Raw genomic sequence first — 18,479 nt, forward strand, 5'->3', positions numbered from 1 at the left:
ATGTAACATGCATAACTGTACCCTCTTTGTACCGCACTGCGGAATATGTTGGCCCTTCCCAAATAAACAACAATAATAATAAGTTTCCTGCAAATATATATCGTTCTCAAAATTTCCCACGAGTACGTTCCCAGCTCAGCCCGACATACACATCATATATTCCTGAGCGCCTCTGGTTTTAAGCAGAAGGGGAATAGAGCTGTATATACTGCTCCCTGCTATCTCCCTCAGTCTTAATGATCATGTACCTACTACATTACATGAAAAGCCTTCTCTATAATAAGAATCTATTTATCGTTCTACGGACTGCAAATAAGGGACACATTTAAACAGCATTTTCCTTTTTTGTTAACGTTTCTGCTTCTTTAATGACTCTGTGATGGGTATTCTCTAAAGTCAAGGAGAGTTTCCGTGTGGTCGTGGCCCGACCGGCACTATTGGAGTTTAATGAATAAACTATCTGTGATTCGATTCATGTTTTCATGGTCTCTGCTGCCCTCTTGTGGTAATCAAGGATTACAGACGCTGTGTAGGGGAATATAAGATAAACATATTATCCATGTTGGGCGCTCACAAAAATTCTTATATTACTGTATGATAATAAATGAGCTTGTAGTACTTATAACAATTAATACCAACAGTAGTAGGACATGTGAATGTTGATGATACAAAGTTATTGATATTGAAGGGAAAAAAAGCTTTGAGGATAAGGACAAAAATGTCACTTTGAGGCAATGTGATGGTGTATCGTCACTATGCAAAGTACCTAAGCCCGGCACTTGCTTTCATTGGGGTGATCCTTAACCCCACAATAGACAAATTGAACAGAAAAGAAAGCGCAAAGAAAAGCCTCTAATGATGAATTATATCAAGGGAATTTAATAGATGAGGTAGAAATACTTAGAAAGCACTCACTGTATACTAGCAATAAATGCAAGTGTGGTACACACTGGGGCTGCCTCCTAAGGCTGCGCTTAGTGTGCCCGGCGGCGACGTCGCGCCAAAACATTGAATCTGTCGCATGCGCTTATAGTAAGCGCGACGTAGCAACAAAAAATGTGGAAGCCAATGAAATTTGATATTGGGAGAGACAGTCGCCACATGTGACTGTCTCTACACCAATCACAGAGCGCCTACTGCACTATGCCCTCCCCCTTTGTGACGTCACTGGCCTTATCGCCAGCGACGTCACTCAAAACTAAAGTGCAACTTTCGCCAGTGGTTACATAGTAATTTGGAGTTACTAATGAAGTGTTAAATATATCCAAGGCTTTGTTCAAATAGTTTATCTGAGTGCTTACACAAACTATAAGGCTTATTGGTAGACGTGTGACGTCATCGGTTGCGTCGCCGGCACTATAAACGCGGCCTAAGGCTGCGCTTATAGTCACGGCGATGCAATGTCGCGTCAAAACAAATGCCTTGCCGTCGGTGCGTACGGATATAGTAAGGACAGCGCGACGGAGCAACGGCTTGGAAGTCACCTCGATTTGATTTTTCCAGCGACGTCACCGTCGCCGGCACTATAAGCGCAGCCGAAGTCCTGTGTCTCCCCTCCATGGTCCTGCTCACAGCTCTGATGTTGTCCTGCCTGTCCTCCCTCCTCACAGCGTCCCGCAGGCTCCACCCTTGATACAGTATACTTGACCATTAGAGGCTTTTGTCTTTGCGCTTTCTTTTAGAAGCTGTGTAGCGGAGAACCTGCGAAACTATTGAAGGTGAAACAGGTGAAAGTATTTTGAAATTGGTTACGGTCTGAACATTTTGCATTCCTTTCAGTTACAGCGAGGCTCTGAATTATGAGTTTAAAGCAGCAATCCCACCCACTTTTAGTTTTGAATGTTATTAAAGCATTGGAGCGGACCCCCTGTTCTGTATATAGTTACTGGTTTAGTTGCAGCTGTTACTACAGTATCTAAACATTTTAAATGGTTGTCCAATGGGGAGCTGGAATATCATCCCCCGATTAAATTGACACTTCCTATTGGCCTGCATGACCCACAAGATCTGGTGGCCATTTTGATTTCCCTAAAGCAGTGTTTCCCAAATCCAGCCCTCAGGGAACCCCAACAGGTCAGGTCTTAAGGATATCCCTGCTCCAGCACAGGTGAGTCAATCACCGGCTCAGTCATTTTGACTGACACACCTGTGCTGGAGCAGGGATATCCTTAAGACCTGACCTGTTGGGGTTCCCTGCGGACTGGAGTTGGGAAACACTGACCTAAAGGAAATTAAAACACCCGCAACTAAACTGTTAAGTATCCTAAAAAAAACAAGGGGGTTGGTTTGTCTTATCTTACCTATGCCTATAGTAGACATTATATACATAGGTGATATAGGCCTAACGCCAGCCTGGGAGACGTGGTAAGAATTGGTGTTATCCTTTGACGGTTGCACGATATCTCCAGGTATCGGAGTTTATTGAATAGCATGTAATTAAGTAATTAGTCGTTAATTCCTCATTGACATGCTCATTTGCATATGTTGCATTAAAAGTAATGCTGACACACCGCCGCAGTATGACGCCCCCATATCGCTGCTTTACCGCTGACTATACGGCTATAGTGAAGTGGTCGATAAATAATATTGGTGTTAATCACTGATAACACCATTTTTTCCATTTATTGACCTTCAGAGAATATAAGCCATTAGTACAAAACCACATGTCTCAATTGCACTTAGCTGACACAAGCGTCAAAAGTATTTGGGATGACATCGCACTTTTTTGAGATGTGCAGTGTAAATATAGGCTACTTTTAGCCTTAAAGCAGCAGTCCACGCTGCCGTTTTTTTTTTTAATTTAATTTTTTTTCCCTCTAATATGTTCATTAATACAATCTACACAATGATAAGTAATTAGCTCACAGGAGAACGGTTCGATCGGCAAAGATTCGGCTTCGGGGTTCACTAAATGGCTGTCAGTGCAGCAGAAGAGGACCAAAGATGCAAAAGTTATGTGGGGAAGATCATGTGGCCAGGCAGGGACAGGGCAGGGCTCTAAAACAGGTGTGCAAAAGCCTGTTTCAGAAGAGGAAGGGGATGTGACTTTGTAAATGGTTGCTATAGAAACAAAAAATGCTTTTTACATTATAATACGTTAAAAATGTCATTCAGAGTTGTTATTTTTGTTATTATTATTATTCTACAAGTATTTTCTCATAGTACAGAACTGACTTTTTTTTTTTTTTTTTTTAAACACACATGTAGGATATTGCATGGTCTGCAGCTTTAAATCCCAAACACTGCCCAGACTTGCCCTTTGTTGAGCAGTCTTACGTGAGTTTAATTGCTGAGTGTAATATGTAATTGCAGAGTTATATAGAGCCAGAAAGATTATATGCAGCTGTTATTATTCCCTATGTGTTTACGCTGCTGATTTAGGGAGTGTCAATAGGGGTGGAGTTGAATGATGTACATTATAATGGGATGTGTGAATCTTAACATAGATGGTTTACACTTCTTAGTATGCAGATTAAAAGAATATTACTCAGGAATAATGGAGCATATAAAGTAATTCCATCTATACAGCATCTCATTAACCAATTACATTTAACATAGGTTGAACTTGATGGACGAATATCTTTTTCAACCTCATCTACTATGTAACTATGTAACTAGATCTAGCAATATATAGGACCGTTTCTCCCATTTGCAATGTAATAAAACTATGCTTTATGATACTATTTATATATTGTATTTATAAATAAAAATGGGATGTAGCGAGTTCTGGACTTCAGCTCGTCCTTTTGTTCTCCTTTATGCAGCATAATAAAATCCGCCAGCTCTGAGATAAGAGGAATCGTCTGACACAGCAGAAAATAAAACTTATGGAAAGCGTGACTTCACACAGCTTATTTTATTTATTTGTTATTGAGAAATGGCCCCTGCGGCTGAGCAGGGACAGAGGGGTCAAATACAGCAAATATTTTGCCAGCATCGCTTTTTTTTATAGTTCCCATTATCATTTATAGCTGCTGACCCGGCTAATACCAACAGCGGCCTGTTTGATCAAACTGCACAAATGCGCTATAGCACAAGAGTACACACATTGATGCACACTTTTGGCGCTCTATAAATAAAGACATGCAATACAATACAATACAGACACACTGGTACACACACAAGACACCCAGGTGTAAGCACAGCACTACTGTTCACAAATTCTAAGCCTGTGATCTTTTGCTTATACGGTGCGACAATATGATACAATGTGGCATGTCTCGCTCAGGGTTTTGTCCATAAGGGATTATGTACTAAAGGCTCATATATTTACCTTTCAGCAATAAATCCTGCAAAATAGCAACATTTGTCAAAGAAAAAATGACCCTGTGTCTGAGACCTGTTTCAGTCTGTGATAGCAAAGCAGCAATTTTTCTAGCTAGTTTCTGCTACATCGTGAGTAAGTCATTGCTTAGCAGGTGTTTGCAAACATTGCTGATTTCACATTTTCACGACTAGCGAATGTTCAACATTCACGAGCATCACAAAGCGACTCAAACATGTCACACACCTGGAAATACAGGTAACAGACGGGAAGCAACGTTCTGCTTTTGACCACTAGGTGTCAGTATGCTCAAGATGCTGGAGGAGTTTACACTAAATTCTTTTTGCAGGTTCTGCATCAGAGACAAGCAGCCTTCCCATTATTAAAAGCAGTGGTTAAAGTGGCTTGAAAGATGTTGTGGTACTATGCTGATGTAAGAAAGAAGCCACGTTAATGAAACGTTGGCGCAAATCACTTTCGACTGTATTTTAGGACGATTTAAGCAAGATTTAGCATGAAGAGGGAGAGAATTTCACAAATAAATCCCCTGTTAAAAAATATATTGTTGGGAAATAAAAATAATGCTGATAATCTGGGGGTGAAAATTAAAAGCAGTGGTACTATTCACCCACTAGTACCTTCACACTTTGACCAGTATCCCATCAAAGACGAACTAATGTTAGTAGAGTATAACAGATTGTCCCTTTGCAGCTCGCTCTGTACAGCCGACGTACAGGCCCAAAGGACAAAATCCAACCAGAACCCTAATAGTATAAAGAACGAGACAAGTGCACCAGGGGTAAATATCACCATAAATATTTTCACAATAACGTTATATCATATTGCGCTTTTCCCCCAATGGGACTCAAAGTGAGTCACAATAACAGTATAGCACGCGGTAAGCAGCACATAAGATTGTTACAGACACAGTCTCTGCCCAGACGTGCTTACAGTCTATGTTTTTGGTGCCTGGGGCACAGGGAGATACAGTGACTATTCCAAGGTCACAAGGCACTGACACCGGGAAGTGAACCAGGTTCCCCTGCTTCAAACTCGGTGTCATTGTTCTCAGAGTGAGAGTTAGTGTCTTTACTCACTGAGCCGCTCCTTCATATCAAAACCATACAGTCAAGTAAGCAAAGGTGAACGTCATAGGCACAGCACGGAAGGTAGAACTGTCCGTGATTGAGCCACAGAATGGATCGCGTGCACGCAATCCCTGAAACAAGACATTTTGGGGCCTCTGTTCACTGACAATCACTGATGGCGCCCACATATACGTAAGATGTAGTCTCGGCGTGTTTCGCATGTTTCGCAGTTCCTGTCATATTAACCCTTGCTTATCCTAAACAACATACTGTATCACAATATAGGGAGTCCATCCCTACAGTAATGAATACCCAAACTATACTAATAATAATCCCCTAGAATAAATCAAAATCAATTGGAACCATTAATTTTTTCATGTATACAAAAGAGTGCATATACACAACTTGTAGCGTAATGAATATGTGAATAGACAAATATGAATCTATGCACAGCTATTTAACTAAAAACTATTGTATAGAAATCTAGTGAAAACGTGTGTGTGTGTGTGTGTGTGTGTGTGTGTGTGTGTGTGTGTGTGTGTGTGTGTGTGTGTGTGTGTGTGTGTGTGTGTGTGTGTGTGTGTGTGTGTGTGTGTGTGTGTGTGTGTGTGTGTGTGTGCGTGATCTATAGTGAAAAAATAAACTAGTCACTTAATCTAGAAAAAATATACTCTGACTTGATTTATACAAAAGTACCAACATCAATCCAAAAATAGCCACCAATGTTAATAGTGTGTACAATGCAAAACTGGGGCAAAAAATAGCTCCTGGTTTATCAAACAAATTGAATCCCATAGAAAGCTCTCGGATTTTGTCCTTTAATCAACCTAGAATAATTTTTGTCCCAGTTTCTCGGCTGGGAGAATGAAATCAAACAATAAATAAACCCCTGGATATTTGCTTGTAACACACAGTGACACACAACGGCACACAGTGACACACAAACAATAAGCAACTGTGCAAAGCAACTGTGCAAAGCAACTGTGCAAAGATCCTACATCTTCTTTCCATATTTAGAACAGTGAGCGGGCAGCATACGGACCCACCCTACTGCCACTGGCGGTGCAATCATTTCCCCCCTTCAGAGGATAACCCCTCATCCACAATGTGGGAAAGCAACAATTCACACACAATCATTTTATTCTTTTAAGTTGATCATTTCAATGCTTTTTGCCATTTGTTGTGTTATTATTGACTATTTAGCACATCCATAGGCTGAATGGATGCATTTTAATGTATGCTTATACTTCTAAGTGTGTGTGGGCACATCATTAATTAGAGAACATATGCAGAAAGATATTATATATGCTCTTTTATAGGTATATACTGTGTTTACTGTATATATATATATATATATATATATATATATATATATATATATATATATATATATATATATATATATAAAGATCACTTGTGAGCACATTCACATGTCTTAGGGAGGTCTGTAACCCTGCCTTTCACCATTATTCCCAGCATACAGTGTGTGTGTATATATACATACACACTGTATATATACTGTAACTCCCCCCTGAAGCTCAAATTGTAATAAATTATTTAACACATTAATGTGCTGAGCTGCATGTATAGAAAAAGTGATTTAGCTGCATTTGAACAGCTGCCTGGAATTATTCTGTCACTAAATCACAGTTACAAATGTCATTTTAAAGCTGAAATCCATTTTTTTTTCATTGCATTTTTAACATGATTAAACTGCTCAATTTTCAGCTCACAAGACCAGCCACTTCCTGAGATACAATTTTACCTGCCAGTCTTCAACCTCCACCCCAGGGAAACAAAATGGCCACAAAACCGGGGGGGAGGGGGCGCAATGAGAAAGCGCAATGACTTTCTATTTCATGGTTGTCGGCGCCATTTTGAAAGAACCCGGAAGTGCACCGGCAGCTAAAACTGTAACTATCTCAGGGACTGGGGGTCCCCAGAGCTGATAATAGAGTGCTTCATCTTTGGAGGACCCCTGGTTCAAACCATGTGAAAAAATAAACATCCGTTTTGGGCAGGATTGCTACATTATGTTTACTCTAAAAGTCACGTTGTTTGAGTAGCCCCCCTCCAGGGACTACTAGTTAGTATAAGGGGTTAGCAGCCTTAATGGGTTAACTGTGTGGGATCACTCAGGTTACTTCCCTCCCCACTATGTGATGCAGGATGACTATGCTGAAAGGGGTAGCCCCTCCTTTGTATGTCTTGTGACCAGGGATGTCCCTATAGAGAGATAGAAGGGTCTATATAGCTCCGCCCGATGTTATAGAAGCAGGTTCCCTGGAGTTCTGGTAGAGAGCCTCATTATGAGTCCTGCATATAGATTTGAGTGTATAGTTACTCTGTGTAAATGTGGCCTGGGTTCCCCGATTGGCCCCTTACCTCCACTGCTGCTCGGAAGAAGGGGGGTCATTGTGGGAGCTGCCGGAGTGGCGAGCGCATCGCCGGAGCTCCGACGGGAGCTAATGATCAGGGGGCCGCCCATGGGCGTCCGCAGAATTTTTTCAGGGGGGGGGGCATAATTTATAACCGCAGCGCAATGGCGGTCCCGGCTGCGGCACAGATTGGTCCCGACTTGGGAGTGAGACGGCTTTCATTGGTAGGTAGTGTTACCAATGAGGGCCGCATCACTCCCGAGTGCTACCAATGACAGTGCGCTGCGCTTCCTCCTGTGTAGCAGCATAGGCTAGCCTACCACTAGCTGCCTGCCGCGGCGCCAGGGGCACCCACCCACCTCCGTCCCGGTCCACCCACCTCCGTCCCGGTCCACGCAGAGTCTGTTTTTGGCGTTTATAGCGCCGTTAACGTACTGTACGGCGCCATAAATGCCAAACACAGCCCAGGACTGCGAGTGATCCAGGCAGAGCCGCCAACAGAAATCATGGGGCCCAGGACAAATGAAAGGAGCAGGCCCCCTCGAACCCATAGCGCCCCCCCCCAAACCCATAGCGCCCCCCCCGAACCCATAGCGCACCTACCACGAAAAAATATCTTTTAGAGCGCAACTTTTACTTAACTGTTTTCTTATTGTGATACAGAATAAAACATTACAGTGCAACCTGTTTATTTTTATATTTTCAACAAAAGACATGTGTCTGCCTGCCTGGGTGGGTGAGTGGGTGAATGACAGTAGAATGACAGTGGGTGAGTGGGTGAATGACAGTGGGTGGGTGAATGACAGTGGGTGGGTGAATGTCGGTGGGTCGGTGTGTGAATGACAGTGGGTGGGTGGGTGAATGACGGTGGGTGGGTGAATGACGGTTGAATGACGGTGGGTGGGTGGGATAATGACGGTAGGTGGGTGGATGAATTATGGTGGGTGGGTGGGTGAATGACAGTGAGTGAGTGGGTGGATGGGTGAATGACAGTGGGTGAATGACAGTGGGTGGGTGGGTGAATGTTGAATGTGGGTGGGTGAATGATGGTGGGTGGGTGAATGACGGTGGGAGAGAGTGACTGGGTGGGTGGGTGACAGTGACTGGGTGGGAGACAGTGACTGGGTGGGTGGGAGACAGTTACTGGGTGGGTGGGAGACAGTGGGTGGGTGGGAGACAGTGACTGGGTGACTGAGTGAGTGACAATGACTGGGTGGGTGACAGTGACTTGGTGAGTGACAGTCAGTGACTGGGTGGGTGACAGTGACAGTGGTTGACGTTGACAGTGGGTAACGGTGACAGTGGATGACGGTGACAGTGGGTGACGGTGACAGTGGGTGACGGTGACAATGGGTGATGGTGACAGTGGGTGACAGTGACTGGGTGGGGTGACTTACCTTGACCGGGTGGGTGCAGCTTGTCGCCGGACGCTTCCCCCTCCTGCCCCCGATATCCCCTTCTGCCCCGATATCCCCGCGGCAGCTGCCAGGGACGGGAGGTGGGCTTGGGGAGGGGGCGCGGGAGGAGGGCTCGGGGGGGGCACGGGAGGTGGGCTGGGGGGGGGGAGGGGCAAGGCCATGGGAGGTGGGCCGGGGGGCACTTGGGAGGTGGGTGCGCGGGAAGCTGGCCAAGGGGGGGAAGCGGGCCGCAGGAGGAGCTGGTACTTCCCCCTCCGTCCCACGTTGGGAGCGGGAGGGGGAGCGGGCCGCAGAGGAGCTTGGCTTGTACTTCCCCCTCTGTCCCACTTTGGGAGCGGGGGGAAGCGGGCCCTGCTTGCCCTGCGCATGCGCGCCGGGACCGCGGGGAATCGGCGCCATTTTTTTTTTTTTTTAATTTTTAATTTATTTCATTAACTGGTGCCCGGCGGCCGCGCAGGGGGCCCAACCTGACCCACGGGGCCCGGAAAGCAGTACCCTTTGTCCCCCCTGTGCCCCCCCTGTTGGCGTCCCTGGATCCAGGGGGGGCCAAGCGCCCCCCCTTGCCCCCTCCTGCGGACGCCCATGGCACCGCCATCTTGCCTTTGCGCATGCATGTGCAGTATCTTCCCCTGGTGTGGCGGCCATTACAAGGTTCGCGCATGCGCAGGGAGCATTGCGGTGGCCATTAGAGATAGCGCGCGGTGCCAATGTTAATGGGGTTCCGCGGGGACTACAGCCCCCAGAAGGCCACAGGGCTGGGAGTCAGACGGCCAGGCCTGGCCAATGAAGTGACAGGATTCTTCTGTGAGGCAGTTGATACATTTGGAACTCTGAGGGTTGCTGGCAGTTGGAGCAGGGAAGCAGCTAGGGGAGGTTGTACTGGTGCAAGGGTCTGTGACCCTCTGCACTAGGCCAGAGATCCCCTAGGCCCCAGATAGGCCCCAACTCATCCAAAACTTGTGGCTGCTGTAGGGAAGGCCCTTCAGTTAGGGATCCTGTCCCTTTAGTGGTTAGCCAGCTTAGGGCCACAGTGGTTTCATTTGAATTATTGCTCCAGCAGTCTGGGACCAGACTGCCAGAGAGTGAGCGAGCATCATCGTGGAAGTCACTCCAGAGGGAGACATACCATCCAGCGGAGAATATCGTTGGATCGGCGGATCCCCTGCTACTCGTTGTTAGCGCGCCCGGGTGTGGACACACCCGGCAGGAACCTTTCGCCAAACATGCACCAACTCCGGTATAATACGGCGCTGATCACTCCTAGAGGGGTGGGCATCTTTTGGGGACACTTATTGGGTGAAGTGACCAAGGGACACCTCTGGTTCTGTGGACACGGTGTGGGGATACACGGTGGTGGGACAACGCCCTGCGCTGCGAGGTATAGCTGTAACAATTAGTAATGCTATTGCCTGCATGTGGTTTATGGTTATTGCTCACAGTCAATGTTATTATTGTTATTCTCATAATCTGTGGACTGTTATTAATAGTTCCTGCACAGGGTTATCCCATCCAGTTGGGATCCCGTACAGATGGAGGCGCTGCCACTCAGTATATTCGTTACCCCAGGCTCCCAGTAGCGGAGGCTCAGATCCCTGTGAGCTGACAGGTACCGCCAGCACTAGTAGACCCTTCACATTAGAGGGAAAGAGTATTAAGGATATCCTGTCACCATTTATTGTTTTCAGTTAAGGAATGTGCCCTATGTAGTTAGCACCTGTAGTAATGGCTCATGATTGTTCTCATGCAGGAAGAGGAGTGAGCAGGTGCTCAGCAGGGTGTTCTCAGAGTAGTAGCTATGGGGCATAATCGGATTGGTCGGACCGGAAAGGTCCTCAGTAAACCGTGATCCAACAAGTATAGACTAAGAATGAAAAGAAAAATCATTAAAGCGCTAATGTATTAACTACAGTGTTTATAGTGAATTTCTTAGTGAACTACACTTAGAAATTTGAATGTTGCTGCAGCCAAGGTGAAAAGGGGGAATCTCTGCCCCCTATAAAAGTGCAAGAAAGGGGAAAACACCCTGGCACATATTTTGGGATCTGATTAGATAAAAGAAGCAATACTGGTAGGACTGAGAATTCTAAAGAAAAAAAATGTATGCTGTTTCAGTCATAAAAATATAATATAAAAAAAAACAACAATACAATTAAATGAATACTAACATTGGTGTTACATTTTGTATACCTAAACCTAGATTGAGCTCAGTCAAATACCTGAAAGTGTTATCCAAATTATTTATAACAATAAAACTTAAGCGTGGCAACTAAAGTTCCAAAGGATTACAAAGGACTATTGGAAAAAATATGATATTCCGTAATAATAGGAGGTTTTGATCCAAAATGTCCTGAATACTACTTGGTCTTGGTCTTACAGATTACATTAGTTCAAAAGGATGTCACATCAGCCCTTAAAGTGACATCACATGCTTTTGAATTGATGTGACCTATCACATGGTACAGCAACCAATGGGATTGTCTTCAATCCCATTGGCTGTAATACCATGTGATATAGCCATGCGGTTTTAAGGATGTGACGTACCTCCCTTGGAGATGTTCTCACATCCTTAAAAAAAAAAAAGAGGCGAGCACATAATACTGCGTCCAATCAGATTGGAGCTGTACCATCTGACCATAAAATGTGATGTCACAGACCATATATAAAGCCTGTGCATCTCATTTTACCTCAAGAAGCCGACGAGAGAATATCCTGTTCTGGATTTACCATGGGGCTTTGGATTGACAGATGAAGAAAGAAGATTAAAGAAAAGAAGAAAATAATGACAGAAGAAGAAAGAAGACTGTGACAGAAGATAAAAGAAAGAAGATTTTTTTTTACCTGATGCTGGTCTTCAAGGTGGATGGCGTTGGATTGCGGGTGATGACGTCGTTGGTTGAGAGCTTGCAAATACAACGGGATTCGGAGGCTGAAGACTTCTAAAGGTAAGTAAAATATTGAATGTATGGAAATTTCTTTTTTCAGTTTTTTTCATTATATTTATTTATTTTTATGTTTGTGATTGCCCGTTGACTGATAATGTATTATTCTGTGTCCCTTTACGGTACAGATAAATACAGTAACAGCCAATGCATTTTTTGGCAAACGCATGTTTTGAATTGGTTGTCATTTTTTCTATTTGTTTTTATTGTTTGGATTCAATTTTTTGGAATTTGGATGGCTTGTTTTTAGCACATTTTAGGATTATTTAGCGTTTTAAATTAATTATTTGTTTTGTTGGCTTCTGGTTTAAATTCATTAATTGTTTTGTTGGCTAGTGTTTAAAATTAAATAATCGTTTTGTTGGTTTGTGCTTTTATTTATTAAATTGATTGGTTGGCTAGTGCTTTATTTATTAAATTGATTGATTTACTAGTGCTTTTACTTATTTAATTGGTTGGCTAGTGCCTTTATTTCTTGAATTGGGGTGTTTTATATCTTTTATTATTGTGTATTTTTGCCCTTCATGTTTTTTTATTAGGGTGACCATTGACTGCTACAGTGACTTATCATGCCCATATTATATGGGTATGATGTACTGCTGCGGCCAAGTTTATTCGAGCATTTGCCCGTTCTTGGCCGCAGCAGTAGCCTGGCGCGCGCCCGAGAGTGACGGGCGCGCGCCGAAGCAGCGGAAGAGCGCCCTCCGATCGGGGCGCTCTCCCTACCGCTGCCGGGTCCGCCGGGTCCCCCGGAACCCCCTGCCGCTGTCCCGCGATCGCGGGACACCAGGGCTCCCTCGGGGAGCCCCTGGACGCGCGTGCAGGGGGCGCACGCTCCCGAAGACGCGTGACCGCGCGTCTATGACGCGCGGCACGCCGAGGGGCGGCCACTAGCAAGCCGGGAAATCTCCCGGCTTGCGGTACCGGCCACACTTTAATAAAGTGTGTCGGTAGTGTACCACTATGCCAATCAATGGGTAGAGGGTGGGTATAGTGGTCCCAGGGTGGGTGGTGAGGCCTCCTGGGTGGGTAGCGGGGGAGGGTGGGTTAGCCCCTTAATTACTATTGCAGTTATTAACCACTAAGATGATTAAGGGGTCAGGGGCCTTTAGATTGTATTTTTTCTTGTATTCTTGCTGGCATCGGAGGACATGGACCTGCAGTATACTGATGAGTATACTGATGAGGATGCCCTTCATGATGGCAGGGGTAAGTAGAAAGGTTTATTTACTTTATTTATTTATGCTGGCTGGCTAATGTTTTGTTTTATAATAGGCAAATGCACTATTATCCATATCTAGATAATAGTTATTTTGCCCATTACTGTACTGTATGTATTTGGGAGGGGGGGGTATTTATTTCAATGTATTGCACATTTTGTTGCCACTGGATTGGTACCGCAGGTCAGCGGGGACCCACGGAGACCACCCGAGGGCCCCCCAACACCCGCATGGACCACCTGAGGGCACCAAGACACCCGCAGGGACCACCTGAGGACCTCTGGACACCCGCAGGGACCACCCACAGGGACCACCCGAGGGCCCCCAGACGCCCGCGGGGACCACCTGAGGACCCACAGACACCCGCAGAGACCACCTGAGGACTCCTGGACACCCACAGAGACCACCAGCGGGGACCACCCTAGGGCCCCCAAACACCAGCGGGACCACCTGAGGACACCTGCAGCCTCTGGTATCAATAATGTGGGGGTAGAGGAGGTGGGTATTAGTGTTTATTGTGGGTAGTGGGGGTGGATGAAGGGGTATTTGGCCCTTGGTAGGTAGCGGGAGGGATTAACCCCTTCATTGCCTTAGCGGTTAGCCGCTAAGGTAATGAAGTTGGCTGTAAATGCATTTTATTGCATGGGATTCATGCCGGGGGTCTCCGGTGCTGATATTAATAGGTATCAGCTCCGGAGACCCACGACATCAATCCGATGCAGGGAAAAAAGCATTTATTTTCTAAGTCCTGTATCGCCGGCTTTCAGCAGCTTCTCATCAGCCTCACACCAACTTCTCCTGGCGTGAGGATTTTGGGAGAAACTCGCCACTCCAGAGCCACGATAGGCCTCGATAACCTAATGGCGGATACTAGAATTGCACGAGTTTCAGACCCTGCCGATAAGTGACTTATCGCCGCTCACCCAGTGATTTTTTATGACGGCAGAAATTTTGGGCGATTCATGCCTTTATCGCCCACTTATCGAGGCTTACTGAATAGCAGTAGGCATTTTGGCCGATAAGTGCTCGATAAGTGGCTTATCGACGCTTATAGCATAGGCCCCTATATGTCATATGTATAAAGGCTTCATACATATGACGGACATTTTCTTAACGTTTGATTTACTTTTTAGCACTGACATTTTGACGCAGAAAAATGTTTTCAGTAAAATCTTCGTACGTGTATCAATCAAAAAAAATTGGAATTAATATAATTTTTTATTTGATAGCGTGATGTTTCTGCCCCAGAATTGCTCCACTTTTGCCATGATACATATATTCCATGTGTACTTTGTGTTTGCCTGTGTACTAAGATTCTAGTTTTCATTTTTTTGTGTATCAGAATGTTAGTGCTACCATTAACAAACCTTCATAAATTGTCCGCCCTATGCATGGAGACTTAATACATATGAAGCATCATTTGTTGTTTGAAATTATTGTGACGTGTCCCTCATGTTAAAAAGCTGATTAAATTGAATGATATGCATTTTTTTATTTATAACTAGTACAGTATTAGTAAATATCAATTGTTAGTGTAATCTTATTAAAGCAGCAAAACTTGTGAAATCGTTTATGGGTTGTTTAAAATAAATCAGCTCTGTAGTATTAGATAATACTTACTGCATTTTTTTGTATTCAAGTTTTAAAGCATAGTTTGATTTTATATAGCTGGTTTTAGCCCACCTCCCCAGCAGTGCAAGATCTTTGTAACACTTTCCTGTTTGGGATAATTTGTTGCCAATATTCCCAGCAATTTGAGCTGTAAACTGTAACAATAGATCATGTTAGCCTAGTAAAATAAGGATACATTGTAGCTGCTGAGTTACACTGACTGAAGTAGCCATTATGTTAATCACACCAGCGAAGGTAAGAATGTAGAATTATACATTGTCACGCTTTACATATACAAATAAAAAAAACATTTTTTTATTTTTATTTTTTAAATAAAATGCAGGGAATGTAGTATTGCTGCTTTAAGAATAGGTATATCATGGAAATAGTACTAATAATCATTTTGGTAATCTTTACAATTAAACATCTGTGATTCGTCAAATGTATTTGAGTTGATACATAGCAAGTTAATTCTGCACTAAGACTTTTAAGAGTTGTTTTACAGTTTACGCCACGTTAAACGTGGCAGGCGATTTTGATGCGCTTCCTCTTTTTTTGGCACAGAGAAACATTTTTTTGGACGTACCATTACACCTTTATACCAAGTGCAGTCCATGTCTGTGCGCACATGAGTGCAGTTTAAAATTACATTTCTCTGCACCAATTTTAGCACCAAAAACATAGTTTTGGGCGCTTGGTACATAGCCCTTAAGTGTCTGGCATTTGACTCCAGCTCAGACTTGGTGGAGAAATTTCAACTATAAAAAAAGGAAACAATATCACCACCAGACAGAGGCTGCTATGTGCTCAGGCGATTTTGGAGCATAATTGGCATACATTGCGTGATTTTTTAATGTATCAATCGACAGAAAAACGTATTTTGATGCACTGCATTATTTTTGCTCACAATTTGGGCTCTGTGTCTCAAAGGGCAAATTCCAGCATCGATATTCATTATTTTCTCGCAACTCACGCTGAAATATACCTGCTCCAGGCAGTAATCTAGGTAGTAATCTTAATAGTTGCGCCATTTTGAGTTATGTCTGCGACGAGATGAGGCACTGACAGTATGTAGCCAGTGGAAGGAGTTAGGGCGGAGTTATATTTGCATATGGGTGCAGGTCTATGTATTAAGAAATATGCGGCTTGCAGAACTTTTCTTGATGGTTTCTGCGTTTATTTTCTCCGTCGCCTTTTAAGTGGTGTAAGTAATTATTTTTAGCGCAGCGAGCACTTCATAAATATGACACATTTCACACAGAAAGAAATGCTAATAATGTCAGCGCACACACACCTCCTTGTAGAGCCTATTGTGTCATATTTACCAAACTTGTTGCTCCAGTTTCTTACATATGGTGCAGATTTTTAAGGCAGAAGCTGACGTCACCTCTGACCGCAGATATTTTGACAGATTAAAAGTAGAAAAATGATGCACAGAGGCGCAGAATTTGACCGCATTATAATCTGTGCGGCATGTAACTCCTCCCTCTCTCCTCCTTTTCACACGTCCGAGAAAACAAACTGACCCATATGGGGCGAAAAACGTGAACAAAGACCTTGATACATTGACACAAAGAGGCCCATCACCAAAATGATGCAAAATTGTATCAATTTATCAAGGGGCTTTGCTCCAGTTTTTGCACCAAGTGTGCCAGCTCGCTATTTGGGGGAGTGTGAAAAGGAGGAGTGACAGAGGCATTACATGGCGCACAGATTATAACGTTTCAAATTCTGCGCCTCTGAGCGTCACTTTCTTTTCCTTTTAATCTGTGTAAAAAAAATCCTCCAGGTCTGAGGGGACGGTAACTTCCGTTAATTTTAATTTTAAAAGGTGCGCCTTATGTAAGACTCTGGAGCACGCTTGGTACGCAGGGCTACTGGCTTTCCTGAGGCCTACTGGCTTTCCTGAGGCCTACTAGTTTTCCTGTGGCCTACTGGCTTTCCTGAGGCCTACTGGTTTCCTGCGGCCTACTGGCTTTCCTGAGGCCTACTGGTTTCCTGCGGCCTATTGGCTTTCCTGAGGCCTACTGGTTTTCTTGTGGCCTACTGGTTTTCCTGAGGCCTACTGGTTTTCCTGAGGCCTGGAACTGGCCTTGACTTGTGTCGCCAGGTTGTTGGGCAGGGGGCAGCAGTGTACTTTAAGTGTAGGGGAGGGTGAGCTGGACAGAAGTAGGGGCACCACTGCCAACTGGAAGCCTGTTCCCACTTCTAGCAACGTCTGGACGGGCTCTCCCCATTCACCACCCTGTTGGTACATATGACACAATGTTGTTGCATAAAATAGTGCAGTGCGTCAAAACAGATGGGGAGTTTTCTGTGCCTTGATACAAAGGCCTCAAAAACTTTTATTCATCTCATTTTAATATGTGCACCTGGTGACCCCCTCCCCCCCCCCCTCACCCACACCCCCACCCCAAACCACAATCTGACACTCGCAGGGTAAAAATTACCTTCTTACACTGACGCATAACCACGCATTTTATATGTCTCTCAAAGCAAATATATTTTAATGAATGAAGGTTAATTGCATCTTTTTACACATGCCCAATTAATCGTTAAAACAGGAGAGATGTAACCCCTTCTGTACCAGGTGACCTGCAATTCAGAATCCCACTGTCACTTAAGGGGTTTAAGCAAACAGCTGTGAAATCCCTTCAAATGTTACCTCTAGAATTAGCTGCCAGTCTCTGTAGCACATTTATAATCCGAATTATAAACACACAAAAAGTTTATACAGATGCTTCAAGTCCTTGTTTCCCATTCCAGTATAAACCTGGCAATTTAGCAGCAAACTCATCTCATTTTCCAATTAAAGTGGAATTAAGAAGTCCAATCAAATTAGCTCACTATTAAAGCCCTTCTTTATTAAAACGTTTTCTTGTAGTAATATTAAGTTTCTCTGCCTCTTGGAACGGAAGCTTTTCAAAAGTTTACTTTATGATATTGATTTGGCAGTTCCCAGGTAGGATTTCTATCAAATCTATTTACAAAGGTGTAGTTTACGTACATTTAAAAACTCTTCAAAATTCCATCTGCTGCACTAAGAGCTTAAAACAAACACAAGGAACCAGGAATTGCATTGTGTTAGCTGTATCTGCATTACTTTATATCTTACCCCAGGGCTCCTTCAATAACATGTTAGCTGACACATTTCCTCCAGTATATGAACTGGGTAGAGGAACTTGCAGTATGAAGCTGTGTATTTACATAGTTATATTTGAAGTGAGAAAGTAAACAGACCAGATGTGCCAAGAAAGAGTTTGCTAAGATTAGGTTTCCATATCAACCAACTACAGGAGTTTGTACTGAGTTATTCCTCAAGGTCTCAATCTGGGACAGGCAAACCTGCCATGTACATGGTGTGTCAATGGTGTGTAGTGTGGCATGAGTGTTCATGGTGTCTAATGTGAGTTGGAAGTGTCTTTACCTGGGGACATTCTGCATTAGGGTAAAGGGAAGATGTAAAACCGACAGGACAGAGAGGCAAAGACAGGCTGGGAGAATCCAGCTAGAAAACCCCTGGAGATGTGTACTCATTTGTAATTTAAGATGTGTAAATAA

General features: G+C 44.0%; 1 long non-coding RNA gene across 1 annotated transcript; it reads right to left on the reverse strand.

The window, feature by feature from the left end:
- Nucleotides 1-345: 345 nt before the first annotated feature.
- Nucleotides 346-18,479, reverse strand: LOC142503373 (uncharacterized). Its single transcript, XR_012803987.1, has 4 exons — nt 18,034-18,479; nt 11,987-12,084; nt 1,485-1,709; nt 346-525 (listed from the first exon to the last, which is right to left on the reverse strand). It is a non-coding gene; the product is annotated as an uncharacterized LOC142503373 (long non-coding RNA).

The sequence above is a fragment of the Ascaphus truei genome, chromosome 10, assembly GCF_040206685.1.
Source record: "Ascaphus truei isolate aAscTru1 chromosome 10, aAscTru1.hap1, whole genome shotgun sequence".
Lineage (NCBI taxonomy): Eukaryota > Metazoa > Chordata > Amphibia > Anura > Ascaphidae > Ascaphus > Ascaphus truei.